Below are 19,325 nucleotides of genomic sequence, written 5' to 3'. Positions count from 1 at the left end.
ATCGTGCCCACCTAGTCACATCACCCTTGCTTGTAGCCCTGAAGAACCAAAGGGAAGCGTGTGTCCTGGTGTCCACATTGGGCTGGCATTGAGCTGGGCTCATAGACAGTGCAGGCATGGCTGCTGATTTCACTGGACATTTCCCGGGCAGCAATTATACCTTTGGTGGAATTTCTAATTCCAAATCCTAATTTTAAGTGCACTGGAGGGGGGTGTTTTTCTCTTCTCCCTGTTTTCTGCCTGATTACTCAAGATGAACCCAAGAGCCAAACTCCAAAATTAATTCCAGTTTCCAAATTACCTTTCACACTTGCTGTTAATGCCATTAGTATTTTACGTTATTCCCATAGATACATTAGCAGGCAAACATACACAGTCCTTGCCCTGAAGAAAATATGGTACAGACTTGAGCTGTGACAAGGAACAAGTCCTAACAGCGTGGCGGCTGGAAGGAATGAGGTCATGAGTGTGTGGTTGCTCATGGCAGGCACGTGCACAGCTTGGTGGATTTCTGCTGAGAGATTAAATAATTTTTGTTTATTTAATTATTAAACTCAGAAGAATTCCTAGCAACCCTCATGGGATCTGGAACCACAGTTTTGATTTAGGCCTAAATTAAAAATGAAAAACAGATGGCGGGTTATTAGATGGCTGCAACAGAAGCTGACAATCTGTTTTGTCCCCACGTAGGCAGGGGAGCTCCGGGAAGTGAATGTTGCAATATGTGATCTTCATTCCTAGCTGTGTCTTGCAGGTGTTGATCCACTGGCTCCGCACATAAATGAAGCAGCCAGACTTATGTCCTCTAGCTGAGCTTCTCCACCAGCAGACTTGCTCTGAAGGTTACTTACAAAGGAAGATGAAGCAAATCAAAGAGTACAGTTAATACACATCTCTAAACCTCACCAAAGTTACATTGCAGACAGAATCAGGACCTGCTTTGTCTGCAGAAAATTCAGGTTGAAATCTTTACTGTTTAAGAAACCAATATATTTAAATATTCTCAAATCCTCTGTTTTGCTGTAACTGTGTTAACAACAGAGCCAAAGAAAATGCTGATGATATTTATAAAAGAAAAAAGGCTGGATGAAGAAATCAGTGCTTCATGTAGTAAGAAGTAAATCAGTTTAACACACAGGGAAGGGCAGTATTGGATGATGCTTTTGAGAGAAAATGGACACAGCTCAGGTGTGCTTATACAATGAAAGGTAAGGGAAGGCTGAGCTACAGGTGTTTTTTTTTTAATGGATATGCAGGATCTCCTTAAACTGTTCAGGTAACAAAATGTAGTGCCAAAATAATTTGTGAAATCATCCAGATCATAGAAAATCAATGTTGCACTCTTCTGTTAAATAGATGTTTTACACACACTTCACCTTGGCAGCACTCATGCCTTGGACTCCCTTCCAGCCCAGTGACTATTTTGCAGTCTCCACATCCCATGTTATTGTGTTGGGCATGAGACAAGTGTTTCAGATATAGCACAAATCCCTACCCAGCATTGCATAGACAGCAATCATTTGGGAAACCTCCATAAACCTCACCCAGCCACCCCGCAGCAATTTTCTGGGCCAGGCAGAAGTGGCTGCACACCACCAGGATAATGTGTGTCCGTTTGGGCTTATTAAGCAGTAATCTTTGGAACAAGGGAAAAGAATTATGATGCTGGTGAGGGCCTTGGGAGACCCAAGCTCAGAAATCACCTCTGTCTCTTTGAGACATTGCACAAGCTATTTATTTCTGCTTTTCAGCTTGTAAAATTGGAGCAATGCAGTTGTCCTGCTCAAATGGAGGGAGATGCAACAAGCAAGAACATCACCGAGTCGTAGGTGCTGCATTAATGGGGACAATACTTACTATGGAGAAGTGCTTTAAGGTGTAAAGTCCAAAGACTACAAGTTTTAAAACTTTGCAGAATTTTTGCTCTCTAGCTTGTATCTGACCTGCCACGTGAGGCGGTTGGAGCAGGTCTGCAGTTGGGGATTATGCTGCTGCTGGATGTCACAGCACGATGCATCAAGTCAAATGTTCACAGATGGTTTTTCTTACCAAATGAAGGCTGGAATAAACTTAATCCTTGAGGAGATTTCATGAAATATTTTCTCGAGCTGTTAGTAGGGGAAGGCAGGACAGTTCTTTCCCTGCTGCACCATGGGGAAAACCTGCACCATGGATGCTGCACAGTAACAAAAGCTGCTCATCCCTATTTGCTGCAGCGTGGAATTAAAAGGCATTTCTTGCAGTTTGGGAATCATGAACTTCAGCAGGCACTCCCTGCACTCCCAGCCTATTGAACACCTGCCAAAAAAAGAAACCTGTCATTTCTCTAACAGCATGCATCTTTTGTTTGCCGTGGTGTTTTTCAGGGGGAACATTAAATCTGCCTTAGCAAAAAATTAACATCTGGAGATTCTCAGTTTTAAAATAGCAGGTAATGTGTTTGGCAAAGGACAAACCTATGACAAAGAATTTAATAAAAGAGGGAGACAGGATAGCTCATGGGACTGGTACTTAAAACTTCCAACAGGGGTGTGAAGTAATGCTTACCAATAGTAAATGGAAGAGTATTCCTAAATGTTAATAACCCCTGCATCACACCAGTGTCTTCCTATTTACATATATATTAAAATGACTGTGACTTTCTTGTTTGTGTTTCCTCTCTGGAAGCATTCTGGGAAATGGAAAAGTTCATAAAAATAAATAATTTCTTGGAGGGTATTTGTAAAATGTGAATTTCTGATTTGCAACCGTTCATATTTTTGCAGGAAATCTGCTTCCAAGAATCGCATTTGTGGCTGTTGTTGGGTGCTGACACACATGTATATGTTACATCCACAGAGATCTGTGGTCCTTGCTCCCCCTCCACTTTGATGCACTGACAGGCAGCACACAGGAGCCCACAGGGATAGGGGCCTTGAAACTGTGATATCTCTATAATACAAGGTGTTCCAAAAAGGTGGACCCAATTTGAATTGATGGACCCAAATTGGGTCCATCTTTTTGAAACACCCTGTAAATGAATAGCCAGCCAAGCTGGGTGTTTTTGTCCTTAATGTACTCTAGCATTTCTTACAGAACTTATGACATATTTAGTTCGCATCTGTATACATGCCTAGCAAATGAAAATTAAATTTTCAAATTTCTGGTTCATAATTTCTCTGGACAACTAAGTACCTTGGCTTTTTCTAACCATAGATTGTCTGGGGCAGCTCAAGAAGAAAACAAGTCAGACTCTTCCATCCCGAATAGGAACAATTCCTTGTTAAATACTATGCAGTAGAAATACTTTTACCAGCCACTCATTTTGTAACTCCTTACTGCTTTCAAATGTTTCAAGTAAATTGGAACAGAGCTTGTGTATCATATGTATGAGCCTCAAAAGCACCAGGGAACGTAAGACATGCAATAAAGATTGCTTAAGACCTATGGACCAGACTCATTGTGGCAGCCACTGCCAGAAGTAAAGAAATGTACTTGGTAGATCCACTTTGTCCCAGGTGTCCACAGTCATTGTCATACACTGAAAAGTGTCAAATCAGCTTGCACTCACCAGTTTCCCCACGTGTTCTTCCAACAGGACACTGATCCAGGGTGGACTTTGCAAAGGAGCTACTAATTTTCAGAAGATGTGACGACAGAATCATGCACTTGCTGCAGGTAAAATGAGGGAAGGCACAGGTAAAACTTCTCCTGACTTGCCAAAGGATGAAAACTACCTTTTTCTCTCTCCCCCTTAACTTGTTTAAGGGAGGAACAAATGAAATTTGGCTACAGAAGTGCTCCTGAGCCTTGAAGACCATAGGGCAAGAGAAGGAACATGTTCTGTCATCTGAAAAATCAAATTAAGTGAAATGCTAAAACCACGAGTTTGTTTACTACAGGAAGCACTTACGTTTCCAGACTTGAGAGCAGCTTCTCCACGACCCTGATTAAAATTACTCATCAAAACATTACACAGAATTAACTCCATTTCACATGGCGAACAATTATGCAGGTTGGGTGGAGTGGAAAGTATCCAGCATGTTATTAGTGAGCGTTCAGCAGAGGCATGTGGTAAAATGTCTCTTTTATTCCTGTCTTAAGAGCCATATGCCAACATAGACTTTTACCAAGAAAAGCAAAGGTGAGCGGAGATGGATATGAACTGAAAAAGCTTAGATTTTAAAATGGCAACACAGGAATGGCCAGCAGCGAAACAAAGAGTTTTTGAAAGGAAAGTTTTACATTTTGTTCTTCCTATACACTGGTTGCAGAACGGAACTAGCTAGAGAAAAAAGTGGTTGCATATTGCAGGGTAGAGAAAGCTTGTTAAAGGACAACAAGCTAATTTTTCAACAACTATCCTGCATGTTATGAAAGAAAAAACATGTCTTTCAATTTTGATTAAGCTGATTGTGTTCTCCTCTAGCACCTTTTCTGTGCTTAGCAAAGTCACAGGATTAGACTCCTCATGATGCCTTTTAGCATTTTGGTGCTAAAGAAAGCTTGACAGGCAGCTCACTTAGGAAAGAGAGACATAGAAAACAGATCCATTGCAAACTCAGTTGTGGATGGGACCTAAGTCCTGATGTAGCTTGTTTTAGTAACACAGCTTGGACTAGGGCAGTATTTTTCAAGTAATACTAATGCACAGTGGATTAACATTTCACCTAAAGCATAATGGTTTATTGTCATAAATCTGTCAGAAAATTACAGCAATTATAAATAAGAAATACACTTTAAGAAAATGAACTTACTGTAGAGGGAAAAAAGTATTTACTAGAGCACACAGCTGAAAAAATCTCATGCTGACAAAGCATGTTAAAGATTTCATGTAGAGCTCTTATCATAGCCAGCTCATGTTTGCACAGCCTTTCAGTCAAATGGGCTTTACTAAAGGATATTTGAACAAGAAAAGAACCCTTGAGTCAGGCAGACACCATGGATGAAAGACTCACAATTTTGACAAAGCTCATACACGCAAGCTTAAAACAAAAGCATGAAACTCCTCCAGATTTGTAGCCAACTATACTCCTTTCATAGCACTGCCTTTCACATACTTTGTGGAAAAAATGTTGTCATAACAATAAAGCATGAATAGGCAAATCCATGTATTCCCAGTTGTTGTCCCAAGCAAACAAGAAAAACATTTCACACTTCACAATTAATACAATGTCCCTTTGTCCCAACACATGAAAGAGCTATTTAAAACAAATAAATGAAGAGATGGCTATTAAAGTCTGGAATTTTTAAAAATATTCAATATATTTTCACCTTTTAATTTTTTGAAGTTTACTCTTCAACTACACAATACCATCAGAAAAGGCCAGAAGAGATATAGAAAGGCAATATATTGTATGTTCCAGTTGCCTACTGTGAACTGAAAATGTATTAGGGTAATTAAAAAACCTGCTAGTAAACCTTGAGGCCCTCTGCCCTTGAGTGGTGAAGACCAGTGCCATTCCATTGACTGAAATTGTCAAGAATTTATCCCAAGGTATCAATCTGTAAATAGTTATTGATATACAGCTTTATTGACATGCAGGTTCCAACAGCAACAACTTTAGCCTCCTCCTGCTGGGCATTCTCGGTCTACCTACCACCAGAACATCATATTAGGGTTAAAAAAGTGACTTGAGACTTCAGATGGGTCTTTGCAGATCAATACCTGTGTGATGACTGACATCCCTGAAGCACTTTCAATGTCTCAGGCTCTGGTCATCCAAAGTGCCACTGAAAGCTGAATGGAATCATAGAATATCCTGAGTTGGAAGAGACACAAAAGGATCATCAAGTCCAACTCCTTTCCCTGCATAAGACAACCTCAAAGTTCAAACCATGTGTCTGAGGATGTTGTCCAGTCTTTTCTTGTACACTGTCAGGCTTGGGGCTGTGACACCTCCCTGGGGAGCCTGTACCAGTGTCCAGCACCCTCTGGGTGAAGAACCTTTTCCTCATGTCCAACCTAAACCTCCCCTGGCACATCTTCCTGCCATTCCCTCGGGTTCTGTCTTTGGTCACTAAAGAGAAGAGCTCAGCCCTGCCCCTCTGCTCCCCTTGTGAGGAAGCTGGAGCCACCATGAGCTCTCCCTTCAGTCTCCTCCAGGCTGAACAAACCCAGTGACTTTAGCTGCTCCTTGTATGGAACAAAGGCAGGATGTGCAATGGCCAAGGCAACTTGAGAGTGCTGTTGGACAAAGGCTCTGCTGCAACCTCCATTCTTGGCTGAACACAGAGTTGGGCTCATTCCCATGGGGTTGGGGTGGGTTTTCCCTGGGCACGTCTACAGGGAACTCAGGCAAGGGCAAGCAGCAGATAGCTTTGTCTGAGGGACTGCAGGGTGGTGATGGTCAATTCCCTGCAAAGATGTAGCTCATTTGTCCCAGGAGCACGGCTGAAGGCCCGTCAGACAGTAACTGGACAAAAGTGAAGGTCCCAGTACCAAAAAAGAGAGACAGCACTTGGCTGTTTTCACAAGTGTTATGGTTTTCTTCTTTCTATAGACATTTATATACAAGTTTTGGTATTCAGTTCATAAATACACGCTGTTCTTTTGTTATTACTTACACTGTAGCTAAGCCAAACATTGCGAGGTGGATTAAAAGAAAGGGATTCTGTGTTTTTCTCCTACCTCTCCCTTTCTTTTGTGTCTTTGCAAAGTCTATAGCTTTTTATTCACAGACATAATGTAGCTCACCTGAGTCACCACCAGCACAGCCAGGTCTTAATTATCTCAGGATGTGTAGTCTCCTCTGAGCTGTGTGTCCTTTGCAGATTTTTGCCATTTTAAGTATTCCGGTTTTCTTCCTAGGCTCACTTGGAATTTTACGATAAAGATGATCTCTGAGTACTGAGAAAAAAAGAGGTTGCTTGATTTATTCGTCATTCTCATTATCTGCTGCTGTGGTCCTGATTTTCCCTCTCTGCTCTCACACATTGTGCTGTCTGAACTAGCCAAAAGTTATTATAGCAAAACTGCACAAGCAGGTACAGATAAGTGTTGATAAAAGTTTGGCCTGCCTGTACCAACTCTTCATATTTTTATCTATTTTTGCTTTCTCAACACAACCATTTTCTTCCTGGTATATTACTCTTACTTTACTACCGGTTAATGTCACATTAAGTTCCTCAAGAACCCAGAAGTTTCTCCTTCCCGGGTTTCTCAATCACATAACAACATAAGGTAATATAATATAACAACATTCTCCATGAAGCATTGGGGCTTATGCTACAAGCACGATACTCCTCCAGGAGTTGCAGGCTTGCTAGGGATTTCAGAACCATAAGACATTATTATTATTCAGCACACATTTATCCCCCCAATTCCAAACTCCACTTTCCCATGGCATTCAGCTTTTCATAGCTGACTTAGGAGGCTGACATTTGCTGACAGGAAAAAGCATAAACCGAGTCTTGAGTCTTGAGCTCGGGGTGTGAGCCAGAGGACTTTACAAGAGACCTTAAATGTTTGTAAAGTGAGCAGTTGCCTGTGGAACCATAGCTGTACGAAGGTGTTGGAGTTCAATGCCAGTATCACTGTACCTGGGACAGTCTGACATGTTCTGCCCTGACTATATCAGGTCTAAGAGCTTTTCTGCTTCTCCTAGTTGAGACGAAAGAGAAAGAATTCCCACCTATCTCCTCCCGCCCCTCAATGAGCTGTTTATGTGATTACAGATGCTTCCTATCTGTATTTCATGCTTTATGCTGGCTACCTTCTTCTGTATTTGTAAAATTCTGGACTTTCTATAAAAAGTTCTTGAGTCTTAGGACAGAGTTTTGCCTGTATTCACTGATATCATTTAAAATATATTGGAATGTCTTTGAAGTTTTCTGGGATTGATCTCCATAAACTTGATGAGTAATTTCCAGCCTCTTTTGATAGTCTGTGTCTAAGATTTAGGGCAAAATGGCTGTGATGACTTGCTTGAACACATTTTGGAAAAGACTTTTTGTTTTGGGGGCCAAGTTATTAATTATTCCACTTGACTTTTCTTCCTAAGACATGTAGTGTAAAAAAGTGTATTAATCTCTTGAGATTCATCTGATAAGTTGAGAGCTACACCTAATAATGATGGGGCACAACTTTCAGGCAGAAGGTTACTGATGGGTGTCAATGCATGTTTATAAATGAGTATGCAACCCAGATGGGATAGCTCTACTCAGAAAAGAAGGATGTCTTTTCCAATAATATTTTTGGTGTTGGAGTAGTTGACGTCCCGCTTTATCCATGGGAGAAGGACATCGCGTATAATTATGGGCTGGAAAAAGGCTGAGCAGCTACATACACATATGTTGGAGTTATACAAGGAGTTGGATCCTTGTGGGTCCCTTCCAGACTGAGTATCACAGCATCCTGCCCAGGCTGAGGCAAGTGGCAGGGATGGGTTAGCAGGAGACATGTCTCTATGTGTTAATTAAGCAAAACTCCAGGCAGCTCACGAGGCTGTGGAGCAGCAGCCAGTGGAGCCCCACCAAGCAACAGCCCCAGCCCCCATAGGGGCAGCGCTGAAAGCCCAAGCCCTCAATGAAGACACTGGGAGTTCTTAAGACGTCTTTTGAAAGAGATTAAACAGACCCCACATTGGATTAGAAAGATGATGCCTGACACATTTAGTTTCCGTTACCTTTTGTGTACCCGCTCGGTGCACAGACCTGTACCAAACACCGCATTATAATGCAGATTTCCTTGAGTCCCTCTGGGATTTCACAGAATCCATAAGACCCTCACAGCAGGAAACTCTATTATTAAGCTATCTGCACATATCAGGCAGTAAGCTGTGCCTAAGGGCCATCTAGAGGATGCTGAGCTACAAGAAAGCAGAGGGGTCAGGGGTTTGTGGTGAGAAAAAGAAGAACTTTAATCTCAGGATGCCAGTAAGTGGGGGTGTGCGAAAGCGCTTCAGCATTCCTCAGTTTTCCCTGTTCCTCCACCTACTAAAGTACATTGTGGAGTAAATTAGAGAAATTCCCAGGCTGGACTGTCTGATTAGGAAAAATGATTTGTTACCAGAGGAACCACTTTGACTAAAAATGGCAAAGAATAGATAGGACTGAGCAGAACAATCCAATAAAAGAGTACAATCAAGTTCCCTTCAGTGAAAATATTTTAATATTTAATATTTAATATTTTCTCCGGTGCAAGGAAAAGAAGGCTCCAGTAACATTTCCAGGAGAAGTATGTGTTTAATAGCTCTCATACACTTCCCTTGAAGGAAAGCACTCAAAAATCTGAACCCCTTTTTAAAAAAGGGGCACAGGGAAGAAATAATCACGCAAACCATTTATCTCACATGCGCTAAGGAGAAGGAACAATTTCTGCCTTCAGCTCATGACCACAGAGTTATTTTGAGGGAGGTCTGCTATTCAAGCCATGCCGTTTTCTTATTTTTACTGGCACCAAAGAAGCGAAAGGTTGTGTGCGGAAGGGAAAGGTTTTTTCTGCCTCCGCTAGAGATGCCAGCACTCTGGCTGGGCTGGGAGCGCAGAGAGGACCCGCCACGCAGGCTCCAGTCCCCGCTTCCACTGAGCCAGATTAAAATGCAGGTTTGGCCCAAGAAGCTGATCCAACTCAGCTTTCTTCAATAAATAAACGAATAAACTAATTAAAAGTTGTCCGGCTGGCTATGAAATCCAAGTTCAGCCCCCCAGCCCCTTCAAATCTTCTTCCCCAAGTCCCCTGTTCAGAAGAAACACCAGCATGATGGCAGATGCTCAAGCACTTTGCTGCTGCCCGTGCCAATGCAAACAAGCAAGGGGGAACTTTCAAAGCCCTCCCTACGAGTTTCGCATAACGCAAACAGAAACAGGTCTTTCTACACACCTAAAATGTTTTTTAAAAGCTCGTTTTTCAGACTCGATACTATTCTTTCTTGCCCTCGATTCAATTTCACACTCCAAGACAAGCTGGCAGGCAGAAATGTTAGTTTAGCTGTCATACCCTGAGAAAAAAAGAAAGGCAAGCAGAAAGGTTCATTTTCTCCACTCAAAATGCAAAGACACTTTGCTATAAGCAAAGCTTTAAAAATAAAGAAGTGGAGAATGCTTTATTCATTTATTCACATTTATTCAATGGCATTAATTGAATTCAATGAGAAGCAGAGAAATTCATGTTTTAGAACAAAGCCTTCAAAACCTCGGCAAAGTCTGAGTGGGCAAAAAATCTCACATATCTCAGTAGCTTTTTCAAGAACTCTAAGTGCATCTTAATTTCAGTTTACTGATCCTACTCCTCTTGTGCACCTTCCTGCACCCACTCTATATTCCTTTGTACAGACAGATATGGCTGCTTGGCTCTGGAGGCTCTTGGTCTATCGAAACCTCAAACAAAAAAGAAAACAAGTTAGGTGTAGTCTACAAAATAAATATGAATCTCTTAGGCAAGCTGGAGTTTGCATGCTAAGAAACAAAACATGGTATTTCTCATGCTTTTTTGGCTCTCTTTAATAGGATGCTAATGAAAAATATAAAGGTGTGAGGTAGAGCAGGGAAGGTCCGAGCCAAAGAGTGAGCAGAGGACAGAAAACATATATTACTGTATCTATAACTCATCATCTAGACCACTACTGTAAGGAGACTTAGCTACTGCAGTTAGTTATACTGCCTTACCATAGCATCGTAAATTTTATGAAGTTTCCCTGATAATAAAACATCATGCATTCATTTTATAATTGTTAGCAATGGAGAACCTGTTTAAAGATTTTTCCTTTGATGTGTGTTTTTTTCTGTGCGACTGATCTTTATGAATAACTCTTCAGTAATGTTGCCCTCGAAACGTGGATTTTGTTTTCTAAACTACAGGACGTTGCAAATTAACTCAGTGGAATTCACAAGGGGCTTACGGGAGGTGTCAAAAACAAAGCTATTGTATCTTGGTTGATTTATGACCATCTTTAAGACTCCACCTTGGCTGCACTTTGCTCAGGGAAACCTGCGACATTCAGCTGTAGCAGTGAATCAGACAAGAATGTTAGCAGAAACCAAAAAATGAGGGCTGAAATATAACCTCATTTGGCACATTTTTTCTCCTTGCAAAATCAAATAATGTAATGTGCATATGTGAAGGCTCATTTTACTTGTAATTGATTTGCAGGTATGGCAACACCATCTGGGACTGGTAGGGAGTAGATAGCTTCTAAGGATAAGAAAACTTGCAGAGCAGACACTGCCAAAAGATACAAATATTGGTATTTCGTGCCCTTGAAATACTCAGTAGGATGGACAAATTAGCCATACGGTAATAACACCTGAACCCTAGGTCACTTTTTCCATCAATATACACAAGACCTTTCACAAAAGAAATCAAAATAATCATCCACTTGTGACATGCCTGAAAGACCATTTGTCAGACCAAATCAGAGGTAGGTAGGGAACTCAGTGTGGATCCTAATTTCTCATGAAAGTCATGGACACCACATCTCACCTCCTATATTTAGCTGAATCAGGGAAAGTGGTTTCTATAAGAAGTTTCGTACTGGCAAACTGGATATGGGAGAGCCCTTGTTCTGGAGGATTTGGGTGGTGTGCTGGCGGTCCACGCTCCAATGCGTCATGGAGCTGTGCCAGGAGAAAGCAGGAGAGGTAAAATGAACAATATCTGCCTGGGAGAATGTCCAAGATTTATTTCTGACCTTGGCCAAAAAGCAGGAAGAAAACTCTTGCTGTAACCCAAGTGGGCAGCTCTGTGGGGAAAGAGAAGACTTCTTCCTTCTGAATGTCCCAAAATAAGGAAACCACAATGTGCAGTACAAATTCCAGTTTACTTGTTCAGTGATGCACATAAGTACTGGCCACTTCGTCAAATTTACTATTTTCTCATTAAAAAAACACATCAATTATTCATCTGAATCCTTCTTGCAACACAGTGGGAGAACCAAGGGCATCTCTATGGACAAGCCCTGAGCAAACTCTCTCCGATCAATGGTTCAAGGAAGAATTTTATTGCTTTTCTCTAGCAATAATCCCAGAGAATATACCCATAAAAGCTCAAAATAGAGAAAAATGTTTCATGCTCCCTTTGTTAGAAAGGGAAGTTAACTTACTGCCACACTTTTCCTTTAAGACACCATAGACGAAAGAAATACAAAGAATTCTTCAGTCCAAATGGACTCTCAAGTTCACAGAATATGTCATAGGCACATTACTATTTTAGGGTTGCTTTTTTTTCTTTTTGTTTTTAAATAAATTGCCCTGTGGGAAAAGCTGGCTGCAGGTCAACACCACAGAAACCTAATTTTAACTCCAATGAATACAACTATTTACAAGGCCCCCTTTCTGTAAAGGAAAAACCCTGCCATTGCTGGCAGGTTTGATGTGATATGAACGCATATTTCTGAGACTTTCAAATGGACTGGCTTAAAAAAAATACTGTTTTTACTCATGCATCTTTAATGTTCAAACTCTTGTTGGCAGCTCCCAGTCAGAAGCACTGTCATTCAAAATCATAGAATGACAGACATTAATATGGAAATATTCAAGATTTTAACTGAGCTGGAACAATAATTATGCCATCCAATTTTATTTTGAAGAATATGGACCTCCATCTCCACTAGCAGACAAGATCCAAATGGCAAAGATATAAAGAGGTGTTTAGGGAAAATAAAATAGAAGTTTTTTGACCACGGCGCACTGTACAGCATCAGAAACCTCATTTGAAACTAAAAATATCATTGCAGGGGTACCGGGGGAGTCATGGTATGACACAATAGTGAATCAGGTCTTTACTACAGGAAACACTAATGCTCTGAAAACACCGTGCTAACACATCAAGGAAACAGCCATCCAAAGGGGAATTCATCGTTGCACAACCTACACCACACTTTCCCTAAATATAAATAAATTATATGAACATATGCTCTGTACGGTACTCCCAGATGCTGGAAGTGCAAAGACCAATAAGGCAAACCAAGGCTCGCAGGGAAAGTCTGTCGTTAAACACAACGCTCGGGGAGTGCGGAGGGGGAACAGCTTTTAATGAAACAGGTCGTGACAGTTTGGAAGAAGCTGACAACAACCGGGAATGCTGGAGCTGACGTCTCCAAGTCTTCTCAGTCTTGGTTAAAAACAAGAGCCATAACCCCTCACAGACAATGAAATTGCATTTTATTACACCTATAAAAGCATGCACTATTTTTCTGAGACAATAAACAGATGGTTGTCTTATGTTCAGGAGCAAATGGGAACAGGCTACTTAGTGTAGGTATTAGGTACTGCTGATAGACTAAATTATGAATTACTTTTGTGAGTGTTTGGCCAGCTAGGGGAGTATCTTGCACAGACCATCATGCTCTCTTCAGGAGGAGGGAGAAGAATCACAGAATCTACTGGGTTGGAAAAGACCTCAGAGATCATCAAGTCTAACCCTTGGTCCAACTCCAGTCCATTGACTAGATCATGGCACTAAGTGCCATGTCCAATCTCAGTTTAAAAACCTCTAGGGCTGGTGAGTCCAGCACCTCCCTGGGCAGCCATTCCAATGCCCGACCACTCTCTCTGGAAAGAATTTATTTCTAATATCCAGCCTAAATTTCCCCTGGCAGAGCTTAAGCCCATGCCCCCTTGTCCTGTTGCTGACTGCCTGGGAGAAGAGACCAATCCCCACCTGGCTAGAACTTCTGTTCAGGTAGTTCTAGAGAGTGCTGAGCTCACCTCTAAGCCTCCTCTTCTCCAGACTAGACTCCTCTTCTCCAGAAGAGGCAGGGAGGTCCAACATGCAAGAGCTGAAAGGGAAAAATAGAATTAAATAAATAAATAAATAAATAAACGCCCACCACCAGTAAGATCGTTTAAATTTGACTTCTATGATCCTGTTTACAGAGGTGATCTCCAACAGGGCCTGTTCACATAGTCCAGTGAGGTGATGTCTCTACTCACCACCTGTTTGTCCACAGTCCAGGTCCAAATGACAGTGAGTGGTTTTTTTAGCTACTGCCAAGGCAAAAAAAAAGAAAGGCTTTTCCATTAGCCTGAATTGGGCATTTGCAAACATCCTGCTGTGTTTGTGGGCCTAGTGACTGATAGTCACCCTTCAAACCACAGGGATAAATCCATAAGGCAAACCAAATGGAATTTTCCCTCTGTGTGTGCACATGCTAATGTGTATGTCTGTGTCCCTATACTAATGCAATAGAACTCTCTGTGAAAATCTGAATTACATTTTCAAGTTGCAGCACACGTTAATTTGTCAGGATTTGGAAACCGATTCAAGCCTTAGTCTTGTCTAGACTAGACTACTGTAATTCTCTGACAAATTACATTTTTCCAGTTGCTTGAACAGTCTTCACAAAAGGATCATCTCCTCATTCTTCTCCATTGGGAGAAACATGAAAACACTCCTGTCCTGCTCCATTTTCTTCACTGTGTAATCTTTTAATCTATAGACAGACACCTGAAATTACCACAATAACATGCATGTACAAGGAAACAGTCAGAAACCCCGATCGCAAAAATCTTTGTGCCTGTGCTTAACCTGAAGCAAGTAAACATCACCATTTCCCCACGGGACACTATTTGTGTATTTAAGAACATAATTATTTGCAGTATCAGGGCCAGAAGGTGTGCCTTGGGCACAGCCTTTGATACACACACACAAGACATTTCTGAACTGTTACTCAGAAAAATTGCAGTGCAGGCAGCACAGTCATAGTATCCTAAGGCAGGCTGAGAGCAAGATGAGACAGAGGTCGAGACTAAGTCTTACTTGGGCCAGTCTAAATTGCTTGAGAGCCCCAGCCACATGATGGCGTGAATTATCACTTTTGCATCTACTCAGCTACCCCTGCGCTTTGCCAAATACCCAGAGAGCTGGTGGCATCGGGCAGGCAAAGCATTTCCTCAGCATCCTGGAACGGGTTTGGATGCAGGATGTGAGTAAAAGTCAGTTTTCATGTCTAGAAGCCTCTTTGGAAAGGCTTCAAGTCGCTGCCAGTTTTTTCCCCAGACTGTCCTATCTAGGCAACCTCTAGGGAGCTTGAATAATTTTCTCCTCGCTTACCAATTCAAAGGCATTCTTTGCCTTGATATGCAGCCCCAGTGAAGTCATCTCTAAATTCCCAGTTTTCTTTGAAGACATATCTCTATAATCAGCCTAGAAAGTTTCCTGACTCCTGTATGAGACGGCAGATTTTTTAAGCCAACATTTCTGTCTGAGATCTACACTGCAGTGAATCTGGAAGGGAAAATCTTTACAAATACCCAGCAAGCTTCCCATACAGTAGGAACATAATCACCTTTTGTTTTTTGTATTAATATTAGAAAAACCCTACCAATGACTAACAAAACAGAGCTTCATCTTCTAGCAGGTGAGTAAAACAGGTACCAAAAAATATCCAGGCAGAAAAGGGGTTGAAGAGGAAGGAACAACACAGAAACAGTATCTTGAAATTTTGAGAGCTGCAATTCTGAGAATTTGAATTACCAGGGTTGGTGGGAACTTCATTAGAGGATTATCACCTTTCGATAAAAAGGTGAGTTTTAATTGTCTGTAAGATTGTACTCAACAACCCTAAAGCAACCCAAAAGCGAAAAATCCTAGTCTTTGACATGGTTGGGATCTGACCTGAATTTTTGCCAAATAATTTTTTATAACTAGCAAATAGCTTAAGGTACAGGAGGTGAAGAGAAGCATTTTTAAGGCAAGGGCATCTGACACATTGCAAAAACACTGCTAAGGCAGCATTAAAGTTTTAAGCAACATTGTGCATCTTCATTTGGGGCAGAAGGGTGCGAGCTGTGCAAGTTGCGTTTCTGCCTTTGCTGCCACTGGAGATCAAATGTTCAGCAGGCATTTGCAGATGGAGGTGCACAGAAAAAGAGGAATTCTTTAACACCTGCTTGTCTGTGCCAGTTCCTTTATTCCCCGCTCCTCTGGCCTGTGTTTGGACAATTCCATTCTCCGGGTGCCGGGATCTCTTGGCAAATTTCCTGAGACAAGCAGTCGGCTGTTTTCTAGGAAAGAGGATGGTAATTGGGGGGATATCCCGCTTTTGATGTGCAGGGCAATTAAATCCTCAATGAATGGAGAAGAAAATGAACCATTCGGTGTCACTTGAAAGCAGAGATGTGTAGTGCCATTTCTACGCACCGGTGTGAAATACAGAGGGGCACAAGGGCAGAGCAGAGCTCTTTATGTTGCAGCCGGAGCCGCTCGCAGATGCAAGGGCACAACAGCCCATTCACAAGGGAGACTATACAATAGGTCATGAGAAAAAACCTGTTGCTCCTTATTAAGTTTGCAAATACTGTATCTGGAAGGATTCAGAGATGTGGTTGTACCAGATGAAAGGTCCCAACTGGAATTAGGATGTGTGGCAATTCTACATCACGGTCAGGTCTGATTAAGCTGGTACTCATCCAGCAGGCTTTGTACAAATTATTCATTTACCATTTTTAATGGGTTTTGGCTTACTTTTAAATTAGTTCTAACAGTTAATAATACACCCTGAAACAATCTGGTCAATTAATAACACTCTACTATTCACATTTTTGCATCCCATCTTACAAATATTTTCAAGAAGAAAGCAAACTGCTCATGGGATTCATCCTGCCTTCAAAAGAGCTAATGCAAAGGATTAGGGGAATGTAAGACAATCCTGATACATTCTTAAATGCCAGAGAGTTTAAAATAGAGTTTAGTTTGTGTAGAGGCAACTTCCTTTTTGAACAGCAAGGAAACTGGGGAAAAAACAACATGGGATTGTTAGCAAGTTTCTACAACGTGGTCTTTGAGTTACTTTTCAAGCCAGGCATAGTACGGCATGGCAGAACAGGTGAGGTCCTATGGAGGAAATGAAAAGTATGAAAGTCAGCATTATGCTATCTGCAAAGAGAAGAGGCCAAATTCAGGTTTGGGGTAAGCACAGCCTTTGGAAGGAAAAATATGACTAGTGAGGAGACCTGATTTTGGGTTTTCTGATTTGAATTCAATTACACACACAGGTGAAAATAAAAAATTCAGATGTCTGGCTGATTTAGGAGTGCAAATCTCCTCAATTTCCAGCTGCTGCATGCTTTCAAGATCCTGCTCTCAACTATCAAGACTGCATGAGTATGAATGTATCTCAGTATCAGATCAATTTAAATTCAGATATACATATTTCAAGGTACCAGATGTACAGAGCTGATTGAATTTGTATGTGGATTCCATGAAATGCATGATGTAGCTATTTCTTCTAAAACACTTCTCCCTCTCTAACAAAGACTGTTCTCACTGAACAGCTTGTATGGCGTCTAGCTAAGTTAATTTATTTATAAAATTGTTTCCACCTTCAGTTGTTAGAGTTAAAATAATAATCTGAATCTGTTTACAAGTCACATCAGAAAAAAAAGACTGTGACTATTATCTTGTTACACATAAGCGTGGCCAACTGTTGGGCAGGAACAGAAGACAGTCAATTACATCTGAAATACCTCTGGGAATCAGCTTTACAACACTGTAAGGATTAAGAAACTCATTAGGGTCGTTTCTGCTCCTGCAGAGTGGTTTGCATTGAGGGGCTGATGCTGGGGCCATCGAAACCCATGGGAGATCTGTCACAGCTGGAGTGGCAATGAGGGGGGAGTCAAGGGTGCCAGAGATGAGAGGTGGCTTTAAGTCAACATGAAGCAAAACTGATAATATAGAAAGAGAGGGAGGAAAAAAAGAAAAAAAAAAAAGAAAAGAAGAAAGAAAAAAATGTATTTGTTCAATTCTATAAGGATTTGAGAGTTTGGGCTTTGAAATGTGCATTAGCACTCTCATATGAGCAAGTGTTTACTTTTCCTGTCTAACTCACTTGCTTCATTACTGAAGATCCCCAGAGCCTTATCTAGATCCAAGTGGGTTTATACTTTAACGCTCAACATGCCATTTTAAAACAGAGTTTTAAGAAGCCTCTCCTGCTCTCCACTGCTGATACACCAAACCCAGGGCTATGAACAAATACAAGTCCATAAACTCATGAGAAAAGATTGCTTCAGAAAGACAATCTTATCACTATTTTCTTACATATGAATTAGAATAAAATCCTTGTTGCATTTTGCTACAATAAAGCAGAATTCTTTAAGAACTTATTGGGAAAAGGATCATTTTCTTTGAAGTGTTTCTTTTTCGATGCAGACTAGGTTATTTCAGTTGAAAGCAATCAAGTACTATTTTCCAAAGCAATTGCAAAGCAAACTCTTTTTTATTACTGCCATTCAGGAGAAATACAACCTAAATTAAAATCAAGGTAATCTGACTACTTTATTCATATGCTTTTGCATACGAGAAATGTAACATTCAAAAATTTCATGTATGTACCACAGTATTTAAGTAAAACACAATGTCTATAAGAAAAGTGCCTAGAAAAAGCACTGCAAACACAGCATTTAGTAACATGCTCTCCTTGTTTCATATTTCCTTCCTCCCCTTCAATCATTCAGAAGTGGGTCAATATTCAACAAACAGAAAATACAGATTACGCAACCAACTTGCTACTCTGCATATTATTTTATCCATCAATCTGTTTAAAAATAGCAGAAAAAAAAATAATTATGAGCTCATTTTCTACATCCAAACTGACAAGCTTGTTGGCCTATGCCCTACAATGGGCCTAAATTTTTTGTCTCAAGTACTGCCAAGAAGGTGTTCATACTTTTCCAAAAAGCACATCTTGGGAGTCTGGTTGTAAGGTTTCATGCACTGATTAAATAAAATTAGAAATCCAGCCTAAAAGACATCAAACATGTCACAGACATCTAGACATGATATTCCATTACAGAAGTTGTTTGGAAATGGTACAGTTTGATGCTACGGTTTTCTTCATTTAATTTAAAATTACCTCAAGAATGTTAATCATGTCACAGCAGTAAATCCCCTGTGTGCCAAGTATTTTCCAGAAAACCTAAAACTCTTTGTTCACGCTGATTGGGATCTCCAGGGGATTAGGTCGTCTGCCCATAGAGAGGCAAACGAGAGGGAATGATTCAAACCTGCCTTTGAAATTCATGGTGCCTCATAATCCATCATAACCACTAGTCTCAAGTGGGAATCAATAGCAAGGATTTATCAAGGCCATAATTTGCCAGTTTACCTGAATACAGGTATTATAGGTATTGACTCAAAGTATCACCTGAGGGCTACAACTGAGCCTGCAACCCACAAGGTACTGCACAAACCTCTAGTAAAGGAGAAGCCAAGCCCTTTAGAGAGGTGAATCACCTCCTGGTACAGCTACTGGCTGTTACGAGCAAGGTGGCTACAGGGGTCCCATGGCAGCCAAACTCTTCAACTGCTGCTCTTGGACAGCACTGTCTGAAGTAGACATCTTGCAGGACATCTCATAGGACATCTCAAGCAGGACATCTTGCAGCACTCCTGGAGCAGGACA

General features: G+C 41.1%; 1 long non-coding RNA gene across 1 annotated transcript; it reads right to left on the bottom strand.

Annotated features, from left to right (window-relative positions):
* Positions 1–939: 939 nt before the first annotated feature.
* Positions 940–14,369, bottom strand: LOC135579741 (uncharacterized). The gene is made up of 5 exons (XR_010473383.1): positions 13,852–14,369; positions 13,627–13,697; positions 6,677–6,829; positions 3,551–5,741; positions 940–2,298 (listed from the first exon to the last, which is right to left on the bottom strand). It is a non-coding gene; the product is annotated as an uncharacterized LOC135579741 (long non-coding RNA).
* Between the last annotated feature and the right edge of the window lie 4,956 nt (positions 14,370–19,325).

The sequence above is a fragment of the Columba livia genome, chromosome 6 (assembly GCF_036013475.1).
Source record: "Columba livia isolate bColLiv1 breed racing homer chromosome 6, bColLiv1.pat.W.v2, whole genome shotgun sequence".
Lineage (NCBI taxonomy): Eukaryota > Metazoa > Chordata > Aves > Columbiformes > Columbidae > Columba > Columba livia.
This window is presented reverse-complemented; position numbering and strand designations above follow the sequence as displayed.